Consider the following 9,841-nt stretch of genomic DNA (forward strand, 5'->3'; position numbering starts at 1 on the left):
CAGTTCCCCAGCCTCAGCCACGAAGCCTGAATCCAGCCAGCAGGGCTCCTCCCTCCTTTCCTCTCTTTCCTCTCACCTCTCAAACCACATTGAAGTGATTTGAATCTGCAGCCTGTCTGGACAATTACTCAACTGCCTGTGTCTCTGGTTTGTCAGTCATAAAATGGAGTAACCTTCCTTCCATAAGCCTGCTGTGAGCAGAATCCCTAACTGTAAAGGTCTGGGAGCTGGGGTCACTAACTGTGAAGGTCTGGGAGCTGGGATCCCTAACTGTGAAGGGCTGGGAGCTGGGGTCCCTAACTGTGAAGGTCTGGGAGCTGGGGTCACTAACTAACTGTGAAGGTCTGGGAGCTGGGGTCACTAACTGTGAAGGTCTGGGAGCTGGGATCCCTAACTGTGAAGGGCTGGGAGCTGGGATCCCTAACTGTGAAGGGCTGGGAGCTGGGGTCCCTAACTGTGAAGGTCTGGGAGCTGGGGTCACTAACTAACTGTAAAGGTCTGGGAGCTGGGGTCACTAACTGTGAAGGTCTGGGAGCTGGGGTCACTAACTGTGAAGGTCTGGGAGCTGGGGTCCCTAACTGTGAAGGTCTGGGAGCTGGGGTCACTAACTGTGAAGGTCTGGGAGCTGGGGTCCCTAACTGTGAAGGTCTGGGAGCTGGGGTCACTAACTGTGAAGATCTGGGAGCTGGGGTCCCTAACTGTGAAGGTCTGGGAGCTGGGGTCCCTAACTGTGAAGGTCTGGGAGCTGGGGTCACTAACTGTGAAGGTCTGGGAGCTGGGGTCACTAACTGTGAAGGGCTGGGAGCTGGGGTCACTAACTGTGAAGGGCTGGGAGCTGGGGTCACTAACTGTGAAGGTCTGGGAGCTGGGGTCCCTAACTGTGAAGGTCTGGGAGCTGGGGTCACTAACTGTGAAGGTCTGGGAGCTGGGGTCCCTAACTGTGAAGGTCTGGGAGCTGGGGTCCCTAACTGTGAAGGTCTGGGAGCTGGGGTCCCTAACTGTGAAGGTCTGGGAGCTGGGGTCACTAACTGTGAAGGGCTGGGAGCTGGGGTCACTAACTGTGAAGGGCTGGGAGCTGGGGTCACTAACTGTGAAGGTCTGGGAGCTGGGATCCCTAACTGTGAAGGTCTGGGAGCTGCGGTCCCTAACTGTGAAGGTCTGGGAGCTGGGGTCCCTAACTGTGAAGGTCTGGGAGCTGGGGTCACTAACTGTGAAGGTCTGGGAGCTGGGGTCACTAACTGTGAAGGTCTGGGAGCTGGGGTCACTAACTGTGAAGGTCTGGGAGCTGGGGTCCCTAACTGTGAGGGTCTGGGAGCTGGGGTCACTAACTGTGAAGGTCTGGGAGCTGGGGTCACTAACTGTGAAGGTCTGGGAGCTGGGGTCACTAACTGTGAAGGTCTGGGAGCTGGGGTCCCTAACTGTGAAGGTCTGGGAGCTGGGGTCACTAACTGTGAAGGTCTGGGAGCTGGGGTCCCTAACTGTGAAGGGCTCAGAGCTGAATACGCACACAGAAAACAAAATAGGAGTTAAAAATTATATTTGCTCATTTTTACTCCTCTTCCTAGGATTCTGTTCCATTCTTCTGGAAAAATTTCTTCCACTCACCTGGATCCAAGGAAGAAGGCTCCATCCGTGTGACATCTTCCCGAACCCTGGGTTCGTTTACTACCTCCTCCTTTCCATCCTCCTGTCACCATTGCTGCGTGTTCTTTATCTGTATTAGCATAACGCCTGAGCCAATCACACTATTTCCCTACACATACGTGCGTTCCTTTCTCCAGGATTTAGGGAAACTTGGCTTTTTTTTTTTTAAGTGAGTAGTTTGGTGTCTTTTTTAATTTTTTGGTTTTGCTTTTTATATTTTTTCTTCTTTCCCTTTTTATTGAAACTACATTTTTTCCCCTCACATAATGTATCCTGATTACAGTTTCCCCTTCCTCTGCTCCTGTCAGTTCCTCCTACCTCTCTGCCCATCCAGATCCTCCTACCTCTCTGTCTCTCATTAGAAAACAAACAGGCTTCTAAGGGAAAATAATAAAATATAGTAAGATAAAGAGGCTAACACGTAGTAAAACAAGCACGTATAGACATCGAGACCCACCTACTCATCCACACACTCAGGAATCCTATTAAAAACACCAAGCCAGAAGCCATAACAAATATCCAAAGGGCACGCAGGGCACAAAAAAGAATATACATTCAATTAAATATATATACTTATATAAATTTTATTAAGTATATGAATATTAAATAAATTTAAAATAAAATAAAACCCCAAGTGATGTGACATTTTGAGACAAAGAGCCTCTAAAGATGACATTATGTTTGTTTTCTGTTGGTCATCTATGGCTGGACATGTGACCTACCCTTAAGAATAATTTGTTTCATTTGCAACTGGTTATCAGTCGGTGATAGTGCCTGGGTTAGGGATGGGGACGTGTGTCCACTTCTCTTTTCAGCTCTAGAACCCCATCTGGTACAGGCCCTGCAGGCCCTGTGCATGCTGCCTCAGCCTCTGTGAGAATATGTGCATACTTAGAAGGCCTTATTTCCTTGTGCCCTCCATCTTTGGCTCTCACACTCTTTCTGTCTTCTCTCCCATAGGGTTCCCTAGCCCTGAGAGGAGAGATTCGATGGAGACATCCTGTTTAGGGCTGAGAGTTCCAAGGCCTCTCACTCTCTGAGTATTGCCTGGCTATGAGTCTCCGTATTTGTTCTCATTGATGGCAGGAAGAATCGTCTGATGCTGGCTGAGAAAGACGCTGATCTATGAGTAGAGCAGAAGGCTATTAGGAGTCATTCCTCACTTTTACGTTTATTGCTACAATCTTCCAGTAGAACAGTATTTGGTTTTACCCTAGGTTCCTGGGCTACCTAGTCTCAGCTTCTTGGTTACCCAGGCAGTGTCAGATATGGGTTCCATCTCCTGGAGGAGGTCTTAAGTCAAATCAAACCCTGCTTGGTACTCCCAGAAGTTTTGTGCCACTCTAGCATTAACATATCTTGTAGGGGTTGGGGATTTAGTCAGTGGTAGAGCGCTTGCCTAGCAATCGCAAGGCCCTGGGTTCGGTCCCCAGCTCCGAAAAAAAAAAAGAAAAAAAAAAAAAAGAAAAAGAAAAAGAAAAAAAAATATCTTGTAGGCAGGACACCACCGAAGATCAGAGGGTCTGTGGCTAGGTTGGTGTTTTCGTTTCTTCATTGGTAGTGTGCAGAGTGCCTTCCTATACTAAAGATGCCAGCACATAGGGGTGAAGCTCTATGTAGGCACCACTTCTATGTCTCCATGTTTAATGAGGAATATAGGTGTTGTCTTCACCAATGGGGCCGTGCCATCACTTTGTGGAGAGCAACCCACAGTTTGGCAGTCTGCAATATTTAGGTTTTCCCATGGGACCTCTTTGGTTAACAACTCAATTAGATGTAAACTGTTCCCTGTAGTGAAAGCATCATTTGGTGGTGAGAGATGTCCAGTTGGGGTTCTGTCCTCCCCTCCATTCTTTGGTAATTTCCTTTAGCACGCGCACACACACACACACACACACACACACACACACACACACACACACACACACGAAGCTTCTACTGTATTAGGTTTCCCTACTACCCTTCAAATGGCCCTTAACATTAGCTGTCTCTCTCTCTTCCCTCTGTCTTAGGGTTTTGTTGCTGTGAAGAGGCACCATGACCACTGCCACACTTACAAAGAAAAACGCTTCATTGGTGCTGGCTTACCGTTTCAGAGGTTTACTCTCTTATCATAATGTTGGGAAGCATGGCAGCATGCATTTAGACATGGTGCTGGAGGAGCCGAGCCTTCCACATCTTGATCCACAGGCAACAGAAGGACACTGTGAACCACACTGACCACAGCTTGAGCACAGGAGACTTCCAAGCCCATCCCTACAGTGATGTACTTCCTACAAGGACACACCTACTCCAACACAGCCACACTTTGGAACTGTGCATCGAAACACATGAGCCTATAGAGTCCACACCTATTCAAACCACCACACCCTCCTTCATTCCTTCCTTCCCTCCTCCTTCTCATTGTTCCTTTCATTCCAGTCTCCCACTACCACCCATCCTTACTATCTATCCTGCATCTTTCCTAACGAGATCTATCTGTCCCCCCTAGTTCCTGCTCCATACCTAAGCTCTGTGGTTCTATGGCTTGCTTTTTGGTCATCGTTGACTCAATAGCTAACATCTACATATAAGTGAATACATACCATAGTTCTCTTTCTGGGTCTAGGTTACCTCACTAAGGATGTTTTTTTCTAGTTACATCCATTTGCCAGCAAGTTTCTATGTTGTTTCTAATTTCTTTTTTTAAGATTTATTTATTTATTATATATAAATACACTGTTGCTGTCTTCAGACACACCAGAAAAAGGCATCTGATCTCATTACAGATGGTTGTGAGCCACCATGTGGTTACTGGGATTTGAACTCAGGACCTCTGGAAGAGCAGTCAGTGCTCTTAACCATTGAGCCATCTCTCCAGCCCTTGTTTCTAATTTTTGGCTACTATGAATAAAGCAGCAATAAACATGGTTGAGCAAGTGTCTCCGTGGTAAGATGAAGCATCCTTCAGGTACGTGTCTAAGAATGGTATAGATGGATCGTGAGTTAGATTAATTCTCATCTTCCTGAGGAACCACCACACTGATTTTTATAGTAGTTGTACCCTGACTATATGAGCTGTCATTTGTTTTATTTATATTTATAGACATTCTGAGGTTTGTAAGATGAAATCCCAAAGTAGTTTCCATTTTCGTTTCCCTGGTGACTAAGGACGCAGAATATTTCTTTAAGTGTTTCTCAGCCATTTGTGTTTCTTCTTTTCAGAATTCTGTTTAGAGATGTACACCACTTTTAATTGGGTTTTTTCCTTGCTGGTGTTTTATATTCTTTGTAATTTGGATATTAGCCTTCTATCAGATGTGTAGCTAGGAAAAATTACCCATTATGTGGGTTGCTGCTTTGTTCAAAAGACATTTCAGAGAACGTTGGTCCTTACCTTACGGAAGCTTTTCAGTGTCATGATCTTGCTACCCACTCATAGAGACAGCCCATACTTCTAGAGCACGAATGTTCCCTTTGTTCTGCCTATAGAATCCATAGGAAGGCTGCCAAGTGTTAGGCTTTCAATAGTTGTGCTTGAATCTCAGAAGAAAATTTGGCCACTACCAATTTTTTTAAACCTAGGACTCTGTGTATGCGAGTCAAGCGCCCTATCGTTGAGCTGTCTCTCAAGACTTTATGTCAACAGGTATTTACACATCTTTCTCTTTATCTATGTGTCTGGGGGATAGCCAGATTCCCATCAGGTTATTCAAACTGGCCTCCACCTCTCTCTGTAGTTCATGCAGACTTCAGATCTTTGCCACTAGGCCCAGCTGACCACAGCTCTTCCTTGGTAATGTGTTATAGTTTATGTAGACGAGGGAGCATTGTAACGGTGCTTTTAAGGGATGTAGTCTTCAAGGAAAAAGTGCTTGATTCTTATGAAGCTTTCAAAATAACCTGCATTTTCTGACGTGACTGAGCTCGTGTCTCAGAGTGATCATGTGAGAAAGGAAACTGGGGGATGCGGAGTTTGTCTGGGAAATCAGATCCAGGGCCTTGCCAGGTATGTGTGTATGGATTTGTTACCAAAACATTTAGGAGGTAAAGGCAGAAAGATCAGGAGTTTATGGTCATCCTGGGCTATATGGGCAGTTTTGAGACAACTTGGGCCACATAAAAATCTTATCTCAAACAAAGAAAAACAGATCCAGAGAGTGTCCTTAGATGATGGCGAGATGCTCTGCCACTTGACCACTGGTCTGTGGCTTAGCACTTAGAATACAGAAGACGCATCTGTAGACAGCTCCTTCTCAGCTTAGGACAGCGGCCATTGAGGTCCAGGTCAACTCTGACCAAGGCAGAGGGAACACCAGAGTGTTCTAGTTTCATCTTTGTTACTGTGTTAAAACACTCTAACTAAAAGCAACTTAGGGGAGGAAAGGTTTGTGTTCCAGCTCACAATTCAAGGTCACACTCCGTCGTTAAGGAGCTCAAGGCTGGAATTCAAAGGCAGGTCAGCTTGCTACTCTACATACTGTCACCTCCCCCTCGCGCCCACTATACACATACATACATGCACACAAACACATACACACAAACACGTACACACACACATGTGTAGATGCACACACATACATACACACATGAGTGTGTGCACACACACACGCTTGAATGCACATTTATTCACACACGCACACACATACATGCATACACACACTTGTACATGCACACATGCACACACACAAGCACACGCACATACAAGAAGTATGGCAAGTGCCACGCAGGACACTGCTTGCTGGCTGGCAGGCAAGTTTATGCTCAGCTAGCTCTCTGATACCGTTTAAGACCAGGAAGGAATGTTTTTCCACACAGTGAGGTGGGTCTTCCTACACCAACTACCAGCCAAAATTCTCTTCTAGAGACACACCAGGCCATTCCTCAATGGAGACTCTGCTTCCAAATGATTCTAGGCTGTGGCAAGTGAGTACACAAAGCCACAGTATACCACTCGAGAAGGGCCTAGACTCCACATTGTTCTAGTGTCATCAGCAAATCTCCACCAAGCCTAATCACATTCCCAGCGCCGTGCTACTGCTGAGACGTAAATCACAGAGCAAGGCACAGACCATCCCTGCCCTTTAGGAGCTGACAGTCCAGCTAGGCAAGCAAACCATGACAGCCAGTCATAGTGGAAGACAGGACACAGAGGGACGTGCAGGGCATTTAGCAGAAGAGTTTATCTCATCTGGGAGCCAAGGATTTTTAATATGGTGGTTGAGAGGTTTATAGGAGTTAACCATAGGAAAGGGCTTCTTATAGAAACCCCCTAGGCCACCAGTCATGTGGACTCAGAATCCCCCGTATTCCCTCCTGACTGGCCCAGCAGTAGCTCTGAGTACTTGCCATGACACTCTGTTTTGCTTGGAGTTCTACTGGGGTCACAGTTAGTTTTGCCTGTTTTGCTGAGTTCCCTGCCACACCTGGACGTCATAACCTTTGTACTTGGTGCTGTTGACCCATTCAGAGATATGACGTTGTCACCACCTATTCGTAAGCTTCACCACTGTCCCCGAATACCACATGACCTCCTCAAAGGTTAGCCCAGGCCAGATCACCCTGCTCCTTGGCCTCTGGTGACTTCAAAGCCAATCTAGTACAGCCCTATTTTCTTCTGACTCATGCCTACAATACGGAGACACCATGTGGCAGATATACACCCCAAAAGATATCCATGCGTTCCCTCTGTGGCAAACCATACGGAAGATAAATATAGTCACTTCTCATTGGCGTGATTATAAACAGAAACACTCCTGTAGTTTACTACTCAGAGGAACATGGTTTTGTTTGGTCTGTGGGGTCTGGTGTCTAAGGCTTACTGCCTTCCTTCTCTTTGCTGAGATGAGGCAGGTGATTGGGGAAAAGGCCTCTCAGTAGGGGTAGGGGACTCAAACCAGATTCCTTCTTACATAGGAGTTTTTGGGAGAAGTTGCTGGTTAGAAGCCCCCAGATTTGACTGCTCTCATGAAAGCCTGAAATGTGGGCCTTAGTCTTCCCTGCAGACTACGTCTTCCATGCGGTGTCAAAGAGAGAGCGTGCTTGGCCTCAGTGGCACCGGAAGTGCTTACTTTCAACATCTACTATTTATTTATCTACGACACAGGCTTCCACAGATGTTCCGTGTTTTTGAAGCTGAGTCCCTGGCCTTATGTGGCCTTCCCTTTCAGCCTCCTTCCTATCTGCATCTCGGTGATAAAAACAGATTGACTCAAGGGCTCAGCAGGTCCGGTGGCTTTCCCCTGGCATAAAACCACTGTTGTGCTTTCTCTTAGATTTAAAAATATGTGTGTGTGTGTGTGTGTGTGTGTGTGTGTGTGTGTGTGTGTAGATTGACAGGTTGCAAAGATAAGACAGAGTTCCTGTGTCTCCCTCTCCTCCTGGTGTCCCTATTGTTAACGCGTTATGTTCCTTTGGAACCATTGCCGCAGTGAGAATCCTAGGTTTGGATCCGGATCCTGTTCACTCCCCGGATCTCACCAGGAGGCCACACTGCCCTGGAGTCATTCTCAGCCTTCTCTGGCTTGTTTCTGACAGTGCCTCACTTTCCTTTGTTTTAATGACCTTGGCAGTTACAGGAGGTGTTGGTCAAGTGCTATGTAAGCTGCTCCTCCATCTGACTCACCCCTTCCTCCCGTCTCTCTGCGTGGCGTATGCGCATGTCTGTGTGTTCACATGTTGTGCAAATGCATGCGTGCAGAGGTTAGGGCACTGAGGCCAGCCCTCCTCTTCACTTTAATTTTTGCAACAGTTTTCACTGAGTCAGGAACTCATTGACTCAGCCGCCTCCAGGAATCCACTTGTCTGGTCTCAGGGCTGAGTTAACCGACTCCTTTTACTGGACCCAACTTTTTATGAGTGCTGGGGTTACTGGGCCAATCTGACCATCCCTCTAGTCTGTTTTCACTTGGTGCTTTGGTTAAATTAAAATGATGTGTTTGTTGGAAGACCCTGGAAGTGCAGCATGGTTCTCATGTCACTCTGTCAAGGATCCATGCCGTCAGCACGACTCACTGAAGCATTAGTTGGCCTGGATCATCTGACCTCATAGGGTGTGCCAGGGTTCTCCATGGTTAGTTACTCCCCAACCTTTCCTGTTCTGTATTGCTTGGAAGCAAACCATGCTCAGGGCTGGTAGGGGAAGGAGGTAAGCTCTGCTTCCTGAGGAGAGGTTATCTATGTATACTATGTGGATTCTTCTACAGGGGACATCTCAGTGATGTTTTGAATGTGACTGAGAAAATTCCTCTAGTATTTACTGTTCGGCCAGCAAGGCTATGGGCATGGATTTTTGTGGGGCTGATACTGCAGACCTCACATAGACTGTCTAATGGAGCTATATACCCCAAGGGGTTCTGGCTTGTAGGTATTAGGGGAGCCGTTTTGACATGCAGAATACAAGACATAGACACACAGAAATGCAACCGCTGGGTACATCATTGAGTCATCTAAAAAGTCAGCAGCTATGCACGAACATACAACCCTCTGCTGTGTACCAAAGGCACAGGGTACGTGGAAGACTGAGTCAGACCCTAAGCATTAGAGGACAGGACTGAATACCTAACCCCAAAGATTGCACACCCACTGTCAGCCCAGAGCCAGGAGTCAAAGAAGTGGCAGAGAGGGACGGTTGCAGAGGAAAGTCCATGGTGCGGCCAGAGAGCCGGTTTAGGGGAAGTCAGTGAGGCTGTCCCTGTAGATCTGAGTGATAAATAGGACTAGTCAGTTGTATGGCTTGGCAAGAACCATCCAGGGAGATCAGCTCACCAAGCAAGCAACTGCATGTGTTCAAAACAAACTAGCATCTATGCAGACATCTGGAGGAACTGAGAGAGGGGATATGTAGAAAGACAGCTTTCCTGGAAAAACAAACCACATGGCACTTTAGTCACATGGGACAGTTCTGCCTTCGTTAAAGGAGTTTGTTCTAGAGAACTTAGTATGTGGAGCTCACTGACGTTTTCACAATAGATGCCTATTTTAAATTGTGGGTAAATGTGGAGGACAAGCCTTTGAGAGATTGTGTGCTGGAACTGGACGCTGCACTAGGAGGAGTATAGACGTGCTCAGAGAGGATTGTAGGATATGCTGGTATGGTCCCAGTCAGCATGAAGGCTGGGGTGGTGCCTGCTAAGGCTCACAGAGAAGAACATTCTAGGCCTTGTGTTAGTGTGAAGGCAATTGTCCTATGCAGGTTTCTTCTCAGCCCAATAGCTGG

At 46.9% G+C, this 9,841-nt stretch overlaps 1 long non-coding RNA gene across 4 annotated transcripts in view; it reads left to right on the top strand.

The window, feature by feature from the left end:
* LOC120100937 (uncharacterized) overlaps window positions 1-9,841 on the top strand; it is a 22,618-nt gene continuing 12,777 nt past the window's right edge. For 2 of the 4 annotated variants that reach the window (XR_015676883.1, XR_015676881.1), the window contains exons 1-4: window positions 133-218; window positions 1,566-1,656; window positions 4,413-4,594; window positions 5,209-5,272. This is a non-coding gene — a long non-coding RNA (uncharacterized LOC120100937). Of the gene's footprint in view, window positions 219-1,565; window positions 1,657-4,412; window positions 4,595-5,208; window positions 5,273-9,841 lie in introns of all 4 variants that reach the window. The other 2 variants (XR_015676882.1, XR_015676884.1) reach the window with 2 other exon arrangements.

Source organism: Rattus norvegicus, chromosome 2 (assembly GCF_021556685.1).
Source record: "Rattus norvegicus strain SHRSP/BbbUtx chromosome 2, alternate assembly SHRSP_T2T, whole genome shotgun sequence".
Lineage (NCBI taxonomy): Eukaryota > Metazoa > Chordata > Mammalia > Rodentia > Muridae > Rattus > Rattus norvegicus.